We start from the raw sequence: 24,134 nt of genomic DNA, 5'->3' as shown, positions 1-24,134 counted from the left end.
CAGCTTGAGAGAAAAAGACACACACCCATTTTTCTTGCAAAAATGGTATATACTTGAGTCTTCTGTGTATACCTATACACAATGTCCAATAATCATACAAAAACACCAAAACCAACATAAAATCAAGAAAAAAAACAGCCTATTGTCAAGAAATAGGGCAATTAATAGAACCAGACTCAGATATGACTCAGATGTTGAAATACTTTCAAATAATTATGATTAACATGTTAAAGGCCCTAGAAAAAAAAAAAGTATGTGCATAGATAGAAATGTCAGCAGAGAGATGAAAAACCATAAGAAAAGTTAAATGGAAAGGATAGAAATTGAAAACATGGCATCCAAGACAGAATATATTCAACAAATTAATCAGCAGACCAAAAAGTTCTGGGGGGGAAAAAGCAATCAGTAAACTTAAATATAGACCAATAGAAATTATTCAGACTGGGGAGAGAGAGAGAGAAACACAGCAATCAAGAACCATGGAACAATATCAAATGTTCTAACATGTATTTATGAAGAATCCCAAAAGGGAAAAAGAGAGAGGATAGGAAGGAAAAAATATGTGAAAAGGTAATGACTAAAGGGACAGTATGAAGAAGTTTATTTTTGCTGGTGAAACAGTTCTGTAATCTGATTGTCATGTTAGTTACACAAATCTATACGTGCCATAAAATGCCATAGAAAATATACACCAAAAAAAGTATAAAATTGGAAGAGCCCAAATAATATCTGTAGCTTAGTTAAGAATATTATACCAATGTCCATTTCCAGATTTTTGTAAATTCTATGATTATGCAATTACCATTGGAGGAAGTTGTGTGGAGGATACACGAAAACACACTACATTTTGCAGCTTCTTGTGAATCTAAAATCATTTCAAAATTAAAAGTTCTTTGAAAGACAATGGCCAAGGGCCTTGGGTGGCTCAGTCAATTGAGCATCAGACTTCAGCTCAAGTCATGATCTCATGGTTCATGAGTTCAAGCCCTACATTGGGCTCACAGCTGTCAGCACAGAGCCCACTTCTGATCCTCTGTCCCCCTTTCTCTCTGTGCCTCCCCCCTCTCAAAAATAAATAAACATTTAAAAAATAATAATAAAAAGATAATGGCCAAAATTTTTCCAAAAATAATGAAGGAAAACAAATGACCCATACAATAAACCCAGAGAACTTCAAGGAGGATGAATAATACTACATATACCCACAACCTCTTAATAATCAAACTACTAAAAATAAAAAATAAAAAAACAGAAACATAATTTTCTTATAACATTTGTAGAAGTAAAACGTATTACATTAAGAGTACACAGTAGGGGAGAGAAGAAATAAAGTTTACTGTTAAAAGTTTCTTTTAACTGAATTATACTAAATTATTTGGTGGTAGTTTACTAACTTTATAAGTTTATAGACTGTTAGATGCATATTGTAAATCATAGGGAAACCACTATTTTTTAATGTTTTCTTTATTTTTGAGAGAGTGCGAGTGGGGGAGGGGCAGAGAGGGGAACAGAAGATCCTAAGCGGGCTCTCCACTGACAGCAGAGAGCCCAATGTGGGGCTTGAACCCACGAACCCTGAGATCATGACCTGAGCTGAAGTCAGACGCTCAACTGACCAAGCCACCCATGTGCCATGGGAAACCACTATTTTTAAAAAGAGATAATTAGTAAACCAATAGTGGAGATAAAATGGAATCATAAAAGAAGGCAGGAACATCCAAAATAATTTTTTAAAAAATAAAAATTGAGTGGGGCGCCTGGGTGGCTCAGTCAGTTAAGCGTCCAACTTCGGGTTAGGTCATGATCTCGCAGTTTGTGAGTTCAAGCCCCGCGTCGGGCTCTGTGCTGACAGATCAGAGCCTGGAGCCGGCTTTGGATTCTGTGTCTCCTCCTCTCTCTGCCCCTCCCATGCTCATGCTCTGTCTCTCTCTGTCTCTCAGTAATAAATAAACATTAGAAAAAAAATTTTTTTAATAAAAATTGAGTTACAAGAGTCAAACTATCTGACCTCGAGACTTAACTATCAAGCCACAGTAATCACGACAGTGTGCCATTGGCAAAATGGAGCACAACAGAGTCCAGAAACAGGCTCACAAATACATAGTCAACTGACTTTCAATAAAGGTGCCAAGGCAGTTTAATGGGTAAATTATTTTTTAACAAAAAATGCTGAAACAATTAATTGGGTTTTCCATTTGCAAAAAAACACATAAATAAACCTTGACCCTTACTTCACACCATATACAAAAGGAAACTTAAAATAGATCACAGACCTAAATGTAAGCCTAAAATTATAAAACTTTCAGAAGGAAACGTAGGAGAAAAATGTGACCTTAGATTAGGAAAAGATTTCTTAGATATGACACCAAGTGTACAATCCATTTTTATAAATGATAAATTGGCTTGTGTCATAATTGAAAACTTCTGCTCCTCAAAAGATACTTTATAAGACAAGGCAAAAATGGCGCCACCTGGGTAGCTCAGTCAGGTAAGCCCCCAACTCGATTTCATCTCAGCTCATAATCTCACGGATCATGAGTTGAGCACAGTATGGAATTCTGTGCTGCCAGTGAAAAGCCTGCTTGGAATTCTCTCTCTCTCTCTCTCTCTCTCTCTCTCTCTCTCTGCTCCTCCTTCTCTCCCTCTCTCTCTCTCTAAATAAATAAATAAATACATAAACTTAAAAAAAAATAAAGACAAGGCAAAAATGAACCATGGAGTGGAAGAAATAATTGCAAAACACATGTCTGATAAAAGAAATGTGTTCAGAATGTATAAAGAATTCTTAGAATTTAATTATTAAAAAATCAAACAATCCAATTTTTAAAAAGGGGAGAGGACAAAAACATATACTTCACCAAAGTAGAAATACAGGTGGTAAATAAGTATTTGGGAGAAATGCTCACTGTCATTAGTAATTAGGGAAATACAAATTAAAACTACCATAAGATACCACTTTATACCTATTACATGAGCTAAAATATAATTTTAGAAATAATTAACAATACCAAGTGCTGGCAACAAAGTGGAGAGATTAGAACTCTCATATATTATTGGTGAAAATACAAAATGGTACAGCCATTTTAGAAAACAATTTGACATTTTCTAATAAAGTTAAACATACACTTAACATATGACCCAACAGTAATATGAACCCAAGGTATGTACCTAACAAAAATGAAAACTTATATCCACACAAACACCATTATGCAAATCTCTATAGAAGCTTTATTCATAATTGCCAAAAATCTAGACACAATCCAAACATCTATCAACTATGCAATGGATAAATAAATTGTCCTACATCCATGAAATGGAATACTTCTCAATAATAAAAAGGAATAAACTTTGGATACATGAATGGTTCTCAAAAGTGTTATGCCAAGTGAATGAAGCCAGACTACAAGGATACATACCGCTCGATTCCATTTATATAACATTGTGGAAAAAGCAAAATCACAGAATAGAAATCAGTTGACAGAGCTCTGGTGTGGGGAGTGGGGGAGGACTGACTTATAAAAAAGCACAAAGAAAATGCTGAAAACTTTCCATATCTCAAATGTATTATATGACTACACATTTGTCAAAACGCATCAAACTGTACATTTAAGGGCAAAGTTACTGTATTCTCTCTAAATTCATGTATATTTTTACATTTCTATAATAAAACATTTTAAAAACAAATGCCAATATCATGCTCTTCAGATTCTATTTGCAATAAGCCATATATTTAGTCTGTAAAATCAAAGAATGCAATGAACACTATATACACTGTATGTTAGCTAACTTGACAAAGATTTATTTTTTATTTTTTTTAAGGTTTATTCATTTTTCAGAGACAGAGAGACAGAGCGTGAGCAGGGGATGGGCAGAGAGAGAGTGAGACACAGAACCTGAAACAGGCTCCAGGCTCTGAGCTGTCAACACAGAGCCCGAAGCGGGGCCTGAACTCATGGCCAGGGAGATCATGATCTGAGCTGAAGTCAGACGCTGAACTGACTGAGCCACCCAGGTGCCTCAACGATAAATTATATTTTTTTTAAAAAAGACTGCAATGAAAAACAAGGCACAGGATGGGAGCAAATGTTTACAAAACACATTCTGATAAATGAATTGTGCCAGAATATAGGAAGAATTTTACTACTCAGTTATGACATACATACATAATTTGAGATATAGGAAAATTTTGTTCTACTGAAGGTTCATGGAGCAAGAAGAGTCTAGTGGAAAGTTTTTGCTATACTGAGATTTTAGTTTCAATATCTTCTTTCCACAAGCAATAATTTTTGTATGATTTTTAATAAGGTTCCACTAACAATAATTCACAATATCCTAGGAGGTTCCAAGCTCACTCTGTATTAAATTTTTGTAAGTCATTTGGATACCAAGGCATCTTGAGCTATGGGTAACAATTAAGGAAAATCATGATACAAAATTAATTAATTCCTATATGCTCCTAACACTCTCCACCTAGTACAACACCCATATACAAGAGCTATTTGATGATTGCTTGCGTTTTTCTTAAAAATATAAAGTTTATTTCTAAGGGGCAAGTCTTAAAGCAAATGTGAGAAATACAGCTGTATCCATATCAATACAGCTTTAAAGAATAAGGCCCAAGGGGTGCCTGGGTGTCTTAGTCAGTTAAGTGTTCAACTCCTGATTTTGGCTCAGGTCACGATCTCATGGTTTGTGGGCTCGAGCCCCACATCAGAGTCTGATTGAGATTGTCTCTCTCTCTCTTCCTCTCTCTCTCTCTCTCTCTCTCTCTCTCTCTCTCTCTCTCTCTCACACACACACACACACACACACACACAATAAATAAACTTTAAAAATAATAATAAATTAAGAATAAAGTCTTATAACTTCTCCAAAGAAAACATCCAGATGGCCAACCGACACATGAAAAAATGTTCAACATCACTCATCATCAGGGAAATACAAATCAAAACCACCATGAGATACACCTCACACCTGTAGAATGGCTAACATTAACAACTCAGGCAACAACAGATGTTGGCAAGGATGCAGAGAAAGAGGATCTCTTTTGCATTTTTGGTGGGAATGCAAGCTAGTGCAGCCCCTCTGGAAGGTAGTATGGAGGTTCCTCAAAAAATTAAAAATAGAACTACCCTACAATCCAGCAATTGCACTACTAGGTATTTATCCAAGGGATACAGGTGTGCTGTTTCCAAGGGGCACATGCACCCCAATATTTATAGCATCACTATCAACAATAGCCAAAGTATGGAAAGAGCCCAAATGTCTATCGACAGATAAATGGATACAGATGTGGTACACACACACACACACACACACACACACACACACACACACACTAGAATATTACTCAACAATCAAAAAGAATGGAATCTTGCCATTTGCAACTACATGGAAGGAACTAGAGGGTATTATGCTAAGCAAAATTAGTCAGAGAAAGACAAATATCATATGACTTCTCTCATATGAGTAATTTAAGATACAAGACAGATGAACATAAGGGAAAGGAAGCAAAAATAATATAAAAACAGGGAGGGGGACAAAACATAAGGGACTCTTAAATATGGAGAACAAACAGAGGGTTACTGGAGGGGTTGTGGGAGGGGGGATGGGCTAAATGGGTAAGGGGCACTAAAGAATCTGCTCCTGAAATCATTGTTGCACTATATGCTAACTACCTTGCATGTAAATTAAAAAATAAATGAATGAATGAATGAATGAATGAATAAAAAGAATAAAGTCTTATAGGGGAAGATGGTGAAGTAAGAAGACACTAGGCTCACCTTATCCTGTGGATACAACTAGGTAACACCCACATTAGTGTAAATAACCCTGAAACCTGGCAGAACAGACTCGCCACCACTAAATGTAGAGAAGGGCATATCAGAGAGTATAGAAAAAGGCTGAGATGTGGTCAGGAGCTGACAGAGCCCAGGACTGTCCATGGGAGAGAGGGACCAGCAAGCACCAAGAGGGGAAATAAACAGACCCTCACACCAGGCAGCCATGCATGGGGGACCTGCACAGGAAAGACAAATGCCCATAACATTTGGCTTTGAAAACCAGAGGGGCCAAATTTCACGAATTCTTACCATCAATGAGGTTTACCACCTGGAATTTTAAGAATCAGTGGGCTGGACTCTGGGAGAGCTGGAGGGTAAGAGGAAACTGAGTCCTTGACCTTAAAGAGATGGTATAACAAACCAACCCACAGAGACACAGCATAGAAAGAGCAGTTCGAAAAACACCTAGGGTATATGGGCAGGGATTCGTTTACTAATCTCAGCCAGTGCTGGAGGGGCAGGTGTGGTTGGGATACTTCAGGAACAAATAAACTGGTGGGTACCAATTCCCTCCCCTGCTCCCCAGCCTAGATACAGGGACACCTGCTGGAACCAGCACAGTGCCAACACTCTCCACCTAACTTGCTAACAGTACCCCCACCCCCACATTCTCCGATATGCCCCCTCCAGCCAGGCCTTCATTCCAGGTCTCCTCCCACAAGCAGGCCCACACAAATCTTGCTAACACCACACATCCTGCCCCCATGCACTTCCTTGCCCTCCAATTCAGCCTGCCTCTGTCCCCAGCAGCTGCAGGTTCCTCTCCCACAGTGGACCAGTATGGGTTTTACTGGCCCCATGCTCCCTACCCCTACATTCTCCTGTGGGCCTGCCACCTCCAATTTACCCTTGGCCAGGGCCAATCTGAAGCAGTGCTCCAAGTCTGGCAGTGTTCATGTAGCCCTGACAGTGGCCAGCACCACTCCAAAGTGACTGCAGCACTACAGAGAGAGGAAGATAACCACACACATCAGTCCAACTGAGGCACCAGCAATGGGGTGGGGGCCTGACTACAGGCCCCACTCACCAACAAAAGCTTCTTGGGACAACACAGGGAAATCATCCTGCAGTTTGGTGCTACTGCATATCTGGCAAATGCAGCCCCAGACTGGTCCACTAACAGTACAGGGACTAAACACTTCCCACAAAGGTAAAGAGAGCCATTGCAGACAACTGGTCTAAAGCCAAAAATGGCTCAGCCACAACAGCAGGGTGCATGCAACTCACACAGGAGACACCCTTAAAGGGCCAGTATCTGGTAAACAGGGGACACTGCACTGCAGGGCACTACAGGACCTCTTCTTCATAAGGCCACGACTTGCAAGAGCAGGAGACATACTTGACTTTCCTAACACAGAGAAACAGACATGGACAGAATGAGGAGACAGAGGAATATGTCCCAAATGAAAGGACAGGACAAAACCACAGCAAGAGACCTAAGCAAAACAGAGATAATATGCCTGATAGAGAATTTAAAGTTCATGAAGATACTCATTGGACTAGAGAAAATAGTGGAGGACCTCAGTGATACATTTAACAAAGAGATACAAAATAGGGGCACCTGGGTGCACTGTCAGTTGAGCATCCAACTCTTGATTTCGGCTCAGGGCATGATCCCAGGGTCATGGGATCAAGCCCTGTGTCTGGCTTCACACTGAGCATGGAGCCTGCTTAATATTCTCCCTCTCTCTCTCTCTCCCTCTCTCTCTCTCTGTCCCCCTCTCCCACTCCTGCACACTGGCTCTCTCCCTCTCTCTCATAAAAGAAATAAATTTAAAAACAGAGAGAAAGAAATAAAAACAATCAGAGCTGAAAAACACAATAACTGCAATTTAAAAATACACTAGAGGGGCGCCTGGGTGGCGCAGTCGGTTAGGCGTCCGACTTCAGCCAGGTCACGATCTCGCGGTCCGTGGGTTCGAGCCCCGCGTCGGGTTCTGGGCTGATGGCTCAGAGCCTGGAGCCTGTTTCCGATTCTGTGTCTCCCTCTCTCTCTGCCCCTCCCCCGTTCATGCTCTGTCTCTCTCTGTCCCAAAAATGAATAAACGTTGAAAAAAAAATTAAAAAAAAAATAAAAAAAAATAAAAATACACTAGATGGAACAAATAGTAGGCTAGAAGAAGCAGAAGAATGGATCAGTGACCAAGAGGACAGAGTAATGGAAAGCAATCAAGCTGAACAGGAGAGAGAAATAATAATAATGAATGAATGAAAATATACAAGGAATTCAGCAACATCATCAAACATAATAATATTCACAGTATAGGGATCCCAGAAGAAGAGAGAGAAAGGGGGAAGAAAATTTATTTAAAGAAATATTAGCTGAAAACGTCCCTAATCTGGGGATAGAAACCAATATCCAGGTCCAAAATCAACCCAAGGAGTTCCACACCAAGACACGTAGTAATTAAAATGGCCAAAAGTAATAATAGAGAATTTTAAAAACAGCAAAAGAAAAGGAGACAGTTAGATACAAAGGGAAATACCATAAGACTATCTGCATTTTTCAGCAGAAATTTTGCAGGCCATAAGAGAGTAGCATGATATATTCAAAGTGCTGAAAGGAAAAAATCTGCAGCCAAGAATACTCTATCCAGCAAAGCTATCATTGAGAATAGAAGGAGAGATAGAGTATCCCAGACAAACGAAAGCTAAAGGAGTTCATGACCGCTAAACCAGCCCTACAGGAAATGCTAAAGAGGATTCTTTGAATAGAAAGGAAAGATCATAAGAGTTTTAAAAATATGAAGCACAAAAGCATTAGAAATAAGTATATCTGTAAAAATCAGTCAAGGGGGGCGCCTGGGTGGCGCAGTCGGTTAAGCGTCCGACTTCAGCCAGGTCATGATCTCGCGGTCCGTGAGTTCAAGCCCCGCGTCAGGCTCTGGGCTGATGGCTCAGAGCCTGGAGCCTGTTTCCGATTCTGTGTCTCCCTCTCTCTCTGCCCCTCCCCCGTTCATGCTCTGTCTCTCTCTGTCCCAAAAATAAATAAACGTTGAAAAAAAAAATTAAAAAAAAAAAAAATCAGTCAAGGGATTCACAAAATAAAAGGATGTAAAGTATCACACCATATACCAGAAATCTAGAGGGAAGAGGAATAAAGAATAGGCTCAAACTTGTGTGACTATCGATTTAATATAGACTGCTATATGCAGCAGATATTAAACACAAACCTAATGGTAGCCACAGATCAAAAACCAGTAATAGATATGCAAAAATAAAGAGAAAGGAATCTAAGTATATCAATAAAGAAAACCAGCAAACCATGAAAGAGAGCAAGAGAAGAATCAGAGAACTACAAAAACCACAAAACAAGTAATAAAATGGCAATAAATACATACTTATCAATAATTACTCTGAACGTAAATGTACTAAACACTCCAATCAAAAGACATGGGGTAATGGAATGGATAAAAAAACAAGACCCATCTATATGCTGCCTACAGAAGATTCATTTCAGACCTAAACACACATACAGACTGAAAGTGAGGGGATAGAGAAACATTCATCATGCAAGTGGACATCAAAAGAAAGTCAGGGTAGGGACACCTGAGTGGCTCAGTCAGTTGAGCATCCAACTCTTGATTTCCGCTGAGGTCAGGATCTCACGGTTCATGAGATTGAGCCTCATGTCGGGCTCTGTGCTGACAGTGCAGAGCTTGCTTGGGATTTTATCTCTGCTTCTCCTTCCCCCACATCTCTCTCAAAATAAATAAACATTTTAAAAAATAAATAAATCGTCCTTAAAAAATAAAAATAAAATAAAACAAGGACTGTAACAAGAGACAAAGTAGGATACTGTATAAATGCAGCATTATTTACACTAGCCAAACTATGGAAGCAGCCCAAGTGTCCATCCATAGATAAACAGCTAAAAAAGGCTTTGTGTATATATATACATATATATATATATATATATACACACACATATATATATATATATATACACACACATATATATATATATACACACACATACACACACACACACACACACACACACACAATATGGAATATTATTCAGCCATTAAAAAGAATGAAATCTTGCCATTTGCAACAACATGGATGGAGCTAGAGAGTATAATGCTAAGCAAAATAAGCCAGTCAGAGAAAGATAAATACCATATGATTTCACTTATATGTGCAATTTAAGAAAAAAAACAGTGAACAAAGGAGTGAAAAGAGAGAGATAAACCAAAAAAAACAGACTCTTAACTATAGACAACAAACAGATGGTTACCAGAGGGAGGTGGGCGGAGGATGGGTGAAACAGGTGAAGGAGATTAAGAAAGAGTACACTTATCTTAATGAGCAGTGAGTAATGTATGGAACTGTTGAATCACTGTACTGTACACCTGAAACTAATAGAACACTGCATGTTTACCACACTGGTATTAAAAAAAAAAAAAAATACCAGCAAAAAAAACAAAAACAAAACCAAGAAAACACGATGGTACTGGCGCAAAAATAGACACACAGATCAATAGAACAGAATAGAAAACCCAGAAATAAGCCCACAATTATACGGTCAATTAATCTTTGACAAAGGAGGCAAGACTATATAATGGGAAAAAGACAGTCTCTTCAACAAACGGGGTTGGGAAAAAATGGAAAGCTACATGCAAAAGAATGAAACTGGACTACTGTCTTACACCTTACACAAAAATAAGCTCAAAATGGATTGAGGACATAAATTTGAAGCCTCAAACTATAAAATCCTACAAGACAGCACAGGCAGTATTTTCTCTGACATTGGCCACCGCAACATTTTTCTAGATATGTCTATCAAGGCAAGGGAAACAGAAGCAAAAATAAACTATTGGAACTACATTAAAATTAAAAGCTTCTGCCTAGCAAAGGAAACAGCCAACAAAACTAAACGACAACCTACTGAATGAGAGAAGAAATTTTTGCAAATGACATATCTGATAAAGGGCTAGTATCCAAAATATGTGAAGAATTCATACAACTCAACACACACACACAAATAAATAATAATAATAATAATCCAATTTTAAAATGGGCAGAAGATATTAATAGATATTTCTCCAAAGAAGACATCCAGATGACCAACAGACACAGGAAAAGACGTTCAACATCACTCATCAGATAAATGCAAATCAAAACCACAATGCAATATTACTTCACAAATCTGTCAGAATGGCTAAAATCAAAAACTCAAGAAACAACAAGTGTTTACAAGGATGTTTCCAAAAAGGAACCTTTGCACTGTAAGTGGGAATGCAAGCTGGTGCAACTACTGTGGAAGACAATATGGAGGTTCCTCAAAAAATTAAAAATATTACCATATGATCCAGTAATTCCACTAGTGGGTACTCACCAAAAAAATATGACAACACTAACTCAAAAAGATATATGCACCCCATGTTTATTTCAGCATTACTTACAATAGCCAATTATGGAAGCAGTCCATTGTCCATCCATAGATGAATGCATAAAGAAGTTTTATATTATAACTTAGAATATAGAATAAGCATAAAAAGGAATAAAATCTTGCCATTTGCAACAACATGGATGGACCTAGAGGGCATAATGCTAAGTAAAAAAAAAAAAAAAAAAAAAAAAATCAGTCAGAGGAAGACAAATGCCATATTATATCACTCATACGTGGAATTTAAGAAACGAAAGAAAGAAAGAAAGAAAGAAAGAAAGAAAGAAAGAAAGAAAGAAAGAAAGAAAGAAAGAAAGAAAGAAAAGAAAGAAAGAAAAAGAAAAAGAAAGAAAGAAAGAAAGAAAGGGAGGCAAACCAAGAAAACAGACTCTTAACTATAGAAAACTGATGGTTACCAGAGGGAAGATGGGTGGGGAGACGAATGAAAGAATTGAAAGTTATCATGATGAGCACTGAGTAAGGTATAGAATTGTTGAATCACCATGTTGCATAACAGACACTAATATAACATTGTATGTTAACTATGCTGGAATTAAATTTTAAGAAATTTAAAAAAAAATTAATGAAAGAATAAAGTGTTACAAATTATATGCCTGTACCAAAAACTGCCCATTTTCTTGAAGACGTATGTAGTATCTGTAATGTTATCTTAGTGTGAAATCACATAGCTGTGTCAGTGTAAATAAAATCATACCCCTTTATAATCTTATTGACGTGTCTGCAGGGTTACCAAGGCCATCCCACATGGATGTGTCGCTGCATCTTCAACAAAGTGTGCAGCCCAAGGGGTGCAGATGCACTCTGAAGCCCAGCACTTACTCTGTTGCAAGCCTTGTGTCATTGCTGAAGGGATAGTGGCACCTTTTTTCTAATGATCCTTCTAAATAGGTACCTTTCCGTAACTTGTGAGCTCAGAAAGAGAGAGAGAGCACACGCGAGCTGGAGAGAGAGGGGAGAGGGAAAGAAAATCTTAAGCTTGCCCCATGCTCAGCACGTAGCCCGTCACAGGGCTCCATCCCACAATCCTGGGACCATGACATGAGCCTAAATCAAGAGTCGGAAGCTCAACCGACTGAGCCACCCAAGAGTCCCTACACCTTTTTTAACACACATGAAAAACTGAATGCTAAAAGTGGCCTTAATGACCATTAGCCACTTTGGAAAAAACAAAACAAAACAAAACAAAATCTCTCAGAATTACATCTCAGAATAACCATCCTTTTAGGAATTAAACACCCCAAGTTTTTCTCCATTCTTTCATTCTGTTCAATATACAGAACATCTCTGACAAATATAGGTAGAAGAGAACAATTCTGCATAAGAAATGACCTATTTGATCTTGAAATTTCCACATCATCTATGTTATCCCAATCATTGGCTAACAAAGAAAAACCCCTCTACGTACATACACAATTCACTTCTTCAGGGAAGCCTGATGTAAGATTTTCCCGTCATCCCTTAAGAATGGCCAAATTTTCATTGCTCTGTCTGAGCTATGAAAAGCTGATCATCCTGTATATACAGCAAAGAAATGTCTGAAAATTGTAGCAAAACAGGATTGTATAGAGAATTTGCAGTGAATTGTAATTGACAGTACATTTAGCTTAGAGATATCAGCTAAAAGTATTATCAATGTATGCAACCACTCTCAGCCTGCCTTCAGCAACCACAACAATAACTTAGAAAATCCTTTCTTCCTGATGCATCTATAAACAATTAGCATCTCTTTGTTAAACTCTAATTGCTCTTCTTACACAGCTGTGCCACTGTACAGCTCAAGAAAGAGAGCCCAAGTGTTAAGACAGTTATTAATAAAATAATGCCATAACGAAATGCAAGGGTCTGGAGAGTTCAAGACAAACAGGTCTCCCCCACATCTTTTCTGAAAACAAAACCATAGACTATATCTTAAATGCTGAGTTCTCCCATCCTTTTCTCTTAAATATAAGTCATGATACACAGAGCATTACATGGCTTAACAAGTACCTTGTATATATTAAATATTGTATTAGATAAACAATATGCATTGTTTGTACTTATTGCTGCATATTTTCCCTCTTACCAGTTGCTTTCGTTTGGTTTTCAAATTTTTTACTTGCAATCTACCCACATCCTCAGTGACTAGCAAAGCTAAGGAGTAGTGTTCAAGTCCACACAAACTACTGATCACTTATGGGTAAGGCAAAAGAAAAGGTTTTCTTTTTTTTTTTTTTTTTTTTCTGGGAAACAGTTACAAAGCTCTAGCAATATTCATTGAAAATCCTATGTCAGTTCTAAACCTTAGAGTTTTTTCACCCTTCAAAGTGATACAATATAGGATGACAACATTCCTACCCCTTTCTACTTGAGAAACTCCAAAAACTGTTTGTCCCAAAAATATCTTGACATGTTGGAAGTTTTCAGCTTCAGGAAATGAAATTTTCTACAGTGGAGGATTGAGATATCTACAAATTTGACATGAAACCACTTGACTTAGTATAGAAGAGAAATATTCTTCAAGAACAAAACCCTGAGATGAAATAGCCCTTATATATTTTAACAGTCTCTATCTTTATGCCTCAAATTATACAACTTATTTGACAAATCCAGTGACCAACAATATAGTTTCCTCACTGAATCACTTAAGCTGCTTCTGTGTGTTAGTAACTGAATCCCTGATCAACAGTGGATTAACAATAAACTCATTTCACTTTTCACACACACACAAAAAGCTGTAAGTAAGTGGCTTACTCCTACCTCAGCAGGTATTTCAGTCCTCAGGCTTGTAGCCTCATGGCCACAGAATGGCTGCCTCAGGTCCAGATTGTGAACTCACATAGCATATTCCAAAGCATAAGGGAAAGGAAAGAACCCCCACCTTGGGTATTTCTCCATCTATCTTTTCCAGAAGCACCACCCACCCTAACTCAGCAGACTTGATCTTAAATCTCATCAGGCAGAACTGGATCATGTGGTCACTCTTAGCTGCAAGGAAATATGGGAAGGTACTTACCTGATGTTCCCAGCCTTTTTCATGGGGGAACAGAGGAAGGGGAATGGTTATTGAGCAGGCAACAACAGCATCTATCACACATGCTGGTAATGTCCTTTCCCTGATTTTCCTTCTGGAAAGCTCTTAATCATCCCTTAAGACACAGCACATCTGTTACTCCCTTAGCAAACCTCCCTTGACCCAGACCTAGGCAGTGTTGGATGTTCATTTCTTAGTGATCTGACAGTTTTATGTACCTTTATACAGGAAAGTGTCCAGTTTGCATTGCGATTGTCATCAATATCTGTTTCCCCATTACAGAGTAAACTCCTGGAATTGGAAACATTTATCTTAACAACCATATCTCAAATGTCTATGGAAGCATGGTTGAAAAATAATTAGACCCAACTATTAAACTGTGATGATAAGGGGCATCTGGGTGGTTCCATCGGGTGAGTGTCCAACTTTCGATTTCGGCTCATGTCATGATCCCAAGGTCATGAGCATGCAGCCTGCTTAATAGTCTCTCTCTCCCTTTGCCCCTCTCCCCCACTCACTCTCTCTCTATTAAACAAATAAAATGTGATGATGAAGTTATTCCCACATGGTCACATATATATTGTACTAGATTAGGCAGCATACAAAATCACCAAATAATTATATAAAAGAAATGAAAAAAACTAAACATAAGTACAAATTGATTGTGTTGATGACCACCCAGGTAAATAGAGTCACTCTTTCAATGGGATTTTGTCTGGAACAACAGACAAAAGAGAGAGAGCATCCATCACCATGCGCTACCCCAGGAGCAGGGCTTTTAGAACTTCAGAATGTGGACTGCATGACCCTCATAATGTCTGGGTTCAAATACAAGCTACTGTTCCTGATGTCTTGGAGATGAAATATTGAACACTCTTAGAGTGCTGAAAGTGATGACCAACACAGTAGCCCAAAGAATCCAGGACTCCTTCCAGGTCCAGGGCAGGAAATAAGACAAGCCTGGAATCTCTTGTCCTACCAGATAGAACAAAAACTATTAACGACTAATAGGGTCATGTCAAGAGAACTCAGGACCCAACCTAAAATGATTCACGGGCTAAAGATGGGACAATCTGAACATCAATAAGAATAAAAATTGTAATGGATTAAAATGTATCGAATGTGTTTAGAATCACAAATCCCTAATGATACTTTCAATCAGTCACCTGTAGAGGACACTGGGATATCACTTTATTAATGTGAAAACTGATTGGAAAAGAATCAAACATTTATCCTGCCTCTCTTATAATGACTCCCTTACCACCGAGTACCAAACAGTAGACAAGGGGAAGTTCTTCTTTTTATAAACATTCCAGTTAATTCACAAAAGTTTCAAAAAGCATTCCAGAATTAATTCATAATTCACAGTGTCACCACTTTGCACTCCGTAATGGATTAATGATCATCCATAGTTATTAACATTATAAAAAGAAAGATGACCAAACATCATGTGCACCCTAATAGAAGCCCACCTCTATGAAGTTGTCAAAGGGAAAAAAAATTGAAATGGAATCCAATCAGGGCACTAGGTCTAACTACAAAATTTACAAGAAATACAGAGGGAAAAGTACATCCTATTACACCTTAGAGACAGAATCAGCAAAATATAGACCATGGAAAACTGTGCAGGACAAACATCTCAGATACTTTACCCAATACGTTACAGGAAGGAAACATGTAGATTAAAAATGACTTAAGAGACATATCCACTAATTGCAATGCATGGGTCTTATTCGTATCATGATTGAAACAAACAAGCTTTTTTAAAAAAAATTGTTACATTTATAAGACATTTGAAATGCATTTTAAATACTAATGAGATGTTTGTAATATTAAGGAATTGTTGTTTTAAAATGTTAGATGTTGGGGCACCTGGGTGGCTCAGTCAGTTAAGCATCCAACTTCAGCTCGGTCATAATCTCAACAGTTCATGAGTAGGATCCCCATGTCGAGCTCTGTGCTGAGTGCTGACAGCATGCAGCCTGCTCCAAGCTCTGTGTCTCCATCTCTGTCTCCCCTTCCCTCTCTCTCCGCGCCCCCCTCTCTCTCTCTTCTTCTCAAAAATGAATAAACATTAAAAAAAGTTTAGGTGTTGATAACGGTATCTGGGTTTGTTTGTTTGTTTGTTTGTTTGTTTGTTTGTTTGTTTTAAGCGCTTGTCTTCTGCAGATACATACTGAGATATCTCCAGAAGAGGTACCATGTTTGGGATTTGCTTTAGGGTAGATTTGAGAAGAAAGAATGTTGGGGTGGATAAAGCAAGTTAGCTGTGATTTGCAAGTTATTGGGTCTGGGCAGTAAGTATATGGGAATTAATTACAATATTCCATCTACCTGGGCGCCTGGATGGCTTAGTCAGTTAAGCATCTGACTTCAGCTCAGGTCATGATCTTCCAGTTCATGAGTTCAAGCCCTGCGTGGAGCTTTGTGCTGACAGTTCAGAGCCTGGAGCCTGTTTTGGATTCTGTGTGTGTCTCTCTCTCTCCCCTCATCTCTCTCTCTCTCTGTCTCTCTCTCTCTGTCTCTGTCTCTCTCTCTCAAACATAAATAAACATTAAAAACATTTTAATACAAATATTCTATTTTTGTATATGGTATTTTCTACAATGAAACATTTTTTAAATTATTTCCTAAGTCAATATATTAGTAAACTAAACAATTTAGCTGCTCTAGTTCACTAAGGTAACAGTAGCAAGACAAGACTGGGTAAGACAAGGTACTAAATGGAACTTGGCCAGCAGCCTATAAGGATATGACTCCTTTTCAAAAGCGGGTAAAAATCAACATAAGCTATTGTATTCATTTGTTAGGGCTGCCATAACAAAGTACCATAGACTGGATGGCTTAAACAAGAGAAATTTCTTTCATTAAAATTCTAGAGGCAAGATCAAGATCAAGGGGTTTGCCAGTTTGGTTTCCCCTTAGGCCTCTCTCCCTGGTTTGCAGATGGCTGACTTCTTGCTGTGTCTTCACATGGTCTTACCTCTGCGTATGGTATATCCCTGGTGTCTGTGTATCCAAATTTCCTCTTCTTATAAGGACACCAGCCAGATTGGATTACAGCTCGCCCTAATGCCCTAATTTTAACTTAATCACCTTTTTGAAGGCCTTATCTCCAAATACTGTCACCTTCTGAAATACTAGGAGTTAACACTTCAACATATGAATTTGAAGGGGACACAATTCAGCTCATAAGAGCTGCTATACTTAGCAATCCTATATGATGAGCTAACATTCTGGGAATTTGTCTGACAAGTCAAGCTTCCTCCTTAGACCTGAAGAAAAGCCAGGAATTAGGTCAAGGTTAGTGGGATGCCTCACTTCAATTGGCTCCTAACAGGTTCTAGCCCTCCAAGAAGTCAAACCAAGCCTAAAAGATATTCTTCTTAGAAGAAAATAAAGATTTTCTTTTTTTTTTTTAAGTTTATTTATTTTGAGAGAGTATGCATGCAAGCAGGGGAAAGTCAGAGAGAGAGGGAGAGAGAGAGAATCCCAGGCAGGATCTGCACTGTCAGCACAGAACGCAATATGGGGTTCAAACTCACAAACCATAAGACCATGACCTGAGCTGAAGTCAAACACTTAACCAACTGAGCCACCCAGGTGCCCCGAAAATAAGGATTTTTCTATGGAGAAAGATTACAAAGAAAAGTCTCACAAATTAGGGTATACAGTTTCCTGTCCAAACCCAATGAACCTGTCAAAGCTTGGATAACCAATGTCTTTCTGACTTTGCTTGAGGCACCTTATCCCATGCAGAGAAGGGATGTGTGCAGAGAAAACATGTCTCTGCCTGCATACAAGGCTGCAAATAGACAACACGAACCCCTCTGTGTACCATCTGCATTAACAGGGAGAAACACAGGAAACTTCCAGCCATGAACAACAACAGAGCTTACCCTCCGGCGCCCCACAATCCCCCAAATGGCCCCCACACATGTTCTCTCTACCTGGATTCCCTGCCAACATCTTTTTCAAGGGTTTGGCCAGAACAAGCAGGGCATTCTGTTCACAGGTGGTTTGGTTTGTCCTGTTCCAAATATTCTAGGCACCTGAACAAATCACAGCACTCTTTCCTCTCTTTCCCTCCCCCATCAGTTTGCTAAAGAGATACAAAATTGTGGTGGCTTAATTGGGCATTGTTTTGCCACCTTAAATGAGGTTACATTTCCAGGGACGTACACCCTCCATGCCTCCCACCTTCCTTGTTCTTTATGAGAGCTTACTTTCCTCCGAAGTCTTACCTAATCAAATATATTGGCTAAGCTGGCATCATCATCAGCTCTAAACGAACCACCAAAGTCTGTCAGGCCCGCCTGCATTGTGCTTTACCTTTTCACATCAGCTAAAATATAGAAAGATTTTTTTTCCAAAACAGCTCTGCACAAGTTTATACATTTATGTCAAGACTTGTGAGAGCTTGTACCACCCTGCTTTCAGATATACTAATCTCTAGATTTCTCTCTATTATCACTTACTGGCACAAAAGGGCCCTTGGTCCGTAATTCATCAGACTACATAATAAATTACATAAGTTACATATTCCCCTTTCATAAGACCACTTATGGCATTCCTTCAGCCAACAACCCCAATCACTCTGTATTCACCAAGTCCTCCCAAACTCCTAGTCCAAAACAATCCCACCAGGTAATATCTTGGAAAAACCTATATGTGGATGGAAATATGCAATATGCACTGGAAGAAGGATAGAGCCATGGCAGAAGGGAAAAGACCTGAAGACTGCAGTACTGGAGGGAGCCATAGCCCAGTGGCATGGGTGGAGGAAGCAGAAAAATGGTTCTGCAGCATCTCTAGGGGTGATGAGCCTGAGGACCCCCAACAGAAGTGTGGCAGCAGGTGTCCTTGTCCCCAGCTTCCTCAGCTTTTCTCCTTGTGCTGTCCAGATTGTGAGCCCAGAGTCTTGGAAATCAGGAATCTGGGATCTGAGTGGGGCACCTGTCAGCTTGAGAAAAAGACACTGTGAGAAACTGTTACAAACTTTCCTCCTGGGTCAGCAGGAGCATAGAAAGAGGCTACACATTTACTCGTCAAGCAAGCTTGGTTTCCAATCCAGACTCTTCTACATGCTCTCTTTCTAGATTTGAGCAAATTACTTAACTTCCCTGAACCTCAATATTCTTATATGTAAAATGGGGAAATGCTATCCAAAAGTTATTTTTATGATTAAATAACATACTGTAGGTAAAGTGTCTCTCATGTTATATGGCTAGACGAATGTTCTCCCTTCCAGAAAAATTCCTGAGAGCCAAGACAAAAAGGGAATCACAGCCATGACATCGCTTTCATTCTCCAATCACAGGAGATATCAACATCTCAGAAAGACAAACTTTTCCTTAGTATCAAAGTAATGTGTATGTTGAAAGTTTCTAAGAGAGTAGATCTTAACAATTCTCATCACAAGAAATGGTTGAAGGAAATACAGCCATTTATCTTTTGCAACTTTCATTCGGTTCTAAGTGTCAACACCATCAGGATAATAATATAATGCAAAGGAGCTCAAAATAACAGCCAGCTGTCCAATTTTTTGCAGTAACACCCGTGTGAGGGGCGCCTGGGTGGCTCAGTCGGTTACACATCCGACTTTGGCTCAGGTCATGATCTCTCCGTTCGTGAGTTTGAGCCCCACATCGGACTTGGTGCTGCCAGCTCAGAGTCTGGAGCCTGTCTTTGGATTCTGTGTCTCCCTCTCTCTCTCTGCCCCTCCCCTGCTCATGCTGTCTCTCTTTCTCACAAAAATAAATAAAGCATTAAAAAAAATTTTTTAAAAAAAGGACCCTGTGTGATTCTCACAATAATCAGCCACAGTTCTGAACTATGGCTGCACAGGCCACACCCCAGATCAAATAAATCAGAATCTCTGGGGGTGAGACCTAGGCATCAGTCTATTTTTAATCTCCTGAGATAATTCTAGTATGCTGGCAGATTTGAGAACCCCTGGTCTACAATATCAGCAGCAAGGTGATCATGGTGGTTCCTGGGAGGCAAAGGAAAGTGTGCTGCCATCTGACACTGGGGCTGCCCATAAAATGGGTTCTAAAACTGGAACCAAGTTCACAGCAGAAGAAGTCTCAGAAGGACTTGAACAAAAGGAAAGATTTACTTACAAGTTAACGATCTGCAAAAACATCTTTCTAATTTATTAACACTCTACTTAATGCTAAAATAAAAGGCAAGATAATATAGCTAATGAAAAAAATGGAAACTACCTAAATGTTTTTCAATTTTGAAAAATGGATAAATTGCAGTGCTTTAGAGCAGTTAAAAATAAATGAATTAGATCTGCATGTATTAACATGGATACATGCTGAATTAAAAGAAAATTGTTGAATAATACATACAGTACTATACCTCTTAGGTAAAAAAAAATAATAATAATTTTAGAGAGAGGGAAAGCATGAGCAGGAAAGAGGGGCAGAGGAAGAGAGAGAGGTAAGGGAGAGGGAGAGACAGAGACAGAGAGAGAGAGAGAGAGGGAGGGAGAGAGAGAGGGAGAGAATCTTAAGCAGGCTCCATGCTTAGCACGGAGCCTGATGTGGGGCTAAATCCCAGAACCCTGGGATCATGACCTGAGCTGAAATCAAGAGCCAGACACTCAGCCGACTGAGCCACTCAGGCGCCCCCCTCTTAAGTAAAATTTGAAACACAAAGTAATATATTTTACTTTAAATATATAACATATATAGCAGAAGTATAAAAATATAGAGTTGATGGGTTAAAAAAATAAGATAATGGTTACATCTGGAATAGAAAGAGACTGGAAAGATATAGCAATTAATTGTAATGCATAAACTTTATTTGGATCCTTGTTCAGGAGCGAAAAATAGCCCCCCAAAAAAAGTCATTCTTGGCATAACTGGGTAATTTTAATATGAACTGTATACTGCATAATTTTATTAAGTTACTGTTAATATTTTTTAGAGATAATGTGATTATGATTTATGTAGAAAATAAACCTTATTCTTAGGAGATACATACTAAAGTCTAATAGTATCTACAACTTACTTTCAAATGGTATAGCAAAATCCATGTTGTACACACACACACACACACATACACACACCCTGAACAGATCAAATCACCCTAGGGCTTGGTAAAAAGCAGAAGTCCCTCAGTGGCCCCCTGAGATACTACCACAATGGTTGTTTCTAGGAGAATTGCAGATGAAGGTTGATGTTTCCAGGCCCAAAATCCCCAGGAGGAGAGTGAAGGCCAGAAACCGCAGGCTTGTTTCTCTAGTCTAGCCCACGCATGGCTGATTTCTACTACCTGCAGGACCAATCTGCCCTCTCAGCACACTCTGCTCTCTGCCATCATAGCTCCAATTAACACACTGAGCGGTTTTCTGTTTATTTGTCTCTATCCCCCACCAGTCCACGAGCTTCATGAGGACAGGGACCATGTCTGTCTTTTTGCTCTTGTCCTTCCAGCACCTGATACAATGCCTGGCACATGCTAAGTACTTAATAAACATTTGTTTAGTTAGTAATTATGGCCATCTTCCAGGGAGAGGCTGGCCCTCTCTTCTCATCCATGCCATAAGACACAACAGACCTTGTAAACATGCCCCTTTGAGTTCATTTCTGATCCACAAACACTTGTTAAAATACTGTGTACAGTGGTGTCACTGTTGAAGCTGCCATGATCCCTGAGCCTGTCCAACAGTTACTGTTAAAAAGTGTTTGCTTCCATAAAAAATGCGTCCATGATTTGATTAACCTAAATATGTTTTACTTTCCTTGTCATTCGAAAGCATTTATTATCTCTCTGAGGCCTTAAAAACAGTAGGCAGATAAAATCTCCTGCTCATTTACTCATGCAAATTAACTAGATTCAGGAACTCTTCATAAGTCAGCTATAGGTTCAGTAACCAGAAATCTCCCCCATGTCATGACATAATGCTTAGTGCTAGTGTCCTCAAGTTTTCATAGACAAATTTACTTCCTATATATACCCACAACTTAAGTACACATATTTCATTCAAACGATTCCCTGCAATGCTCTCAGCAGGGTAGCCGGGGTATTCTCATTCCAGTATAGTGGCTAAGAGAGTGGCCAGAAAGATTTGTCTGGTTGACCAGGAAGGTGTTACCAGAGAAGAAATGGTGGCATTAGGTGAAGTCTGAGAGAAGAGGCTGATGAAAAAGGTCAAGAATAGGGGCGCCTGGGTGGCGCAGTCGGTTAAGCGTCCGACTTCAGCCAGGTCACGATCTCGCGGTCCGTGAGTTCGAGCCCCGCGTCAGGCTCTGGGCTGATGGCTCAGAGCCTGGAGCCTGTTTCCGATTCTGTGTCTCCCTCTCTCTCTGCCCCTCCCCCGTTCATGCTCTGTCTCTCTCTGTCCCAAAAATAAATAAACGTTGAAAAAGGTCAAGAATAAAATTACCCTAAAAAATCAGCAGGTGAGGAAATATGAGGTATTTATAGCAAGTAAATATGACTCTCAAGAAATATGGAAAGACAAAGGACAAAGGGAAGAAACAAGAGAAGGAAGTAAAGAATGAAGAAGCAGTGATAGGAAATTCTGTGAGGAGAGCCTGGGTGATTCAGTCAGTTAGATGTCCAACACTTGATCTCGGCTCAGGTCATGATTTCACAGTTTGAGAGTTGAAGCCCCACATTGGGCTCTGCACTGGCAGCACAGAGCCTGCTTGGGATTCTGTCTCTCTCCCCCTCTCTCTTTGTCTCTCCTCTGTTTGAGTTCTCTCTCTCTCAAAATAAATAAATGAACATTAAAAAATAAATTAAAAAAAAGACATTCTGTGAAAGACACATCAACAGGTATAGGAGGTTGATAAGCCACGTCTCCTTACCTAATTCAGACCTTCCCACTGAAAACAATCAATGTGCAAGCAGAATTTCTATTTAATTGAATTATTTTTGAATGTATGAGAGGGGTTTACCACTTAAAGTCATCCTTTTGGTAAAATGTACTTTTTTTTTAAATGAAGAATCACTCAGTTATTTATCTTTTGCACTGACACAGATTTTCATCAATTCTTTTTTTTTTTTTTTAAACCAGAACATGTATTGTGTGACTAATCATCGAAATCCTTAAGATGAACTAGATGGTGCAACCACTGCCCTGTTGGGTTTAGGTGTTGTTCCTTCACAGAATCCATGCCTGAATTTGAGGTACAAAATTCTTGGGTGCCTCGTTGGACCGGTCCCAGGGGTATTTCATTATTTAGCCTCGGCACTTCAGCTATACTTTTTCTTTCATTTGGCAGGATCACCACATTTACCACAGGTCGACTCCTGAAGGTAGCAGGCCTTAGGGCCACAGTGGCAGCATAACGTTTGCATCTTACTGCAATACTTTCCAAATGACAACCCCTTCGTCATCTTGTTTTCTGCATTGGAGACCAAAGAGCTCGTCAATTCATTTTGTTGGAAATCTGGGACACTTGTAATTTTACTATTCTTTCTGAATTTGGAGCCAAAATTTCAAAATTATTTTCCCAGAAATCCTAAAAGTTCTTGAAATCTTACTCTGGTTGTTTAGCATAAGGAAACTGACACTATCTAATCCATTTCTAAAACCACTAAATTGCAAACAAATCCTCTTAAAAGTTAGAAAGATGTAACGTTTTCATTTAAAAATGTAAATACTATTGGGGCATCTGGGTGGATCAGTTGATTAAGCATCTGACTTCGGCTCAGGTTGTGATCTCATGGCTCGTGAGTTTGAGCCCCAAGTCGGGCTCTTTGCTGACTGTTCACAGCCTGGAGCCTGCTTCAGTTTCTGTGTCTCCCTCTCTCCCAGCCCTCCCCACCTCTCTCTCAAAAATAAACATTAGAAAAAAAATTTTAAATATAAATACTGTCCAATTAACATAAATACTGGAGACAA

At 39.1% G+C, this 24,134-nt stretch overlaps 1 pseudogene; it reads right to left on the bottom strand.

The window, feature by feature from the left end:
• Positions 1 to 23,186: 23,186 nt before the first annotated feature.
• LOC123609780 lies at positions 23,187 to 23,626 on the bottom strand (annotated as a pseudogene).
• Between the last annotated feature and the right edge of the window lie 508 nt (positions 23,627 to 24,134).

The sequence above is a fragment of the Leopardus geoffroyi genome, chromosome B2, assembly GCF_018350155.1.
Source record: "Leopardus geoffroyi isolate Oge1 chromosome B2, O.geoffroyi_Oge1_pat1.0, whole genome shotgun sequence".
Taxonomy (NCBI): Eukaryota; Metazoa; Chordata; class Mammalia; order Carnivora; family Felidae; genus Leopardus; species Leopardus geoffroyi.
Note: the sequence above shows the minus strand (reverse complement) of the source record. Positions and strands in the feature narration are given on the sequence as shown.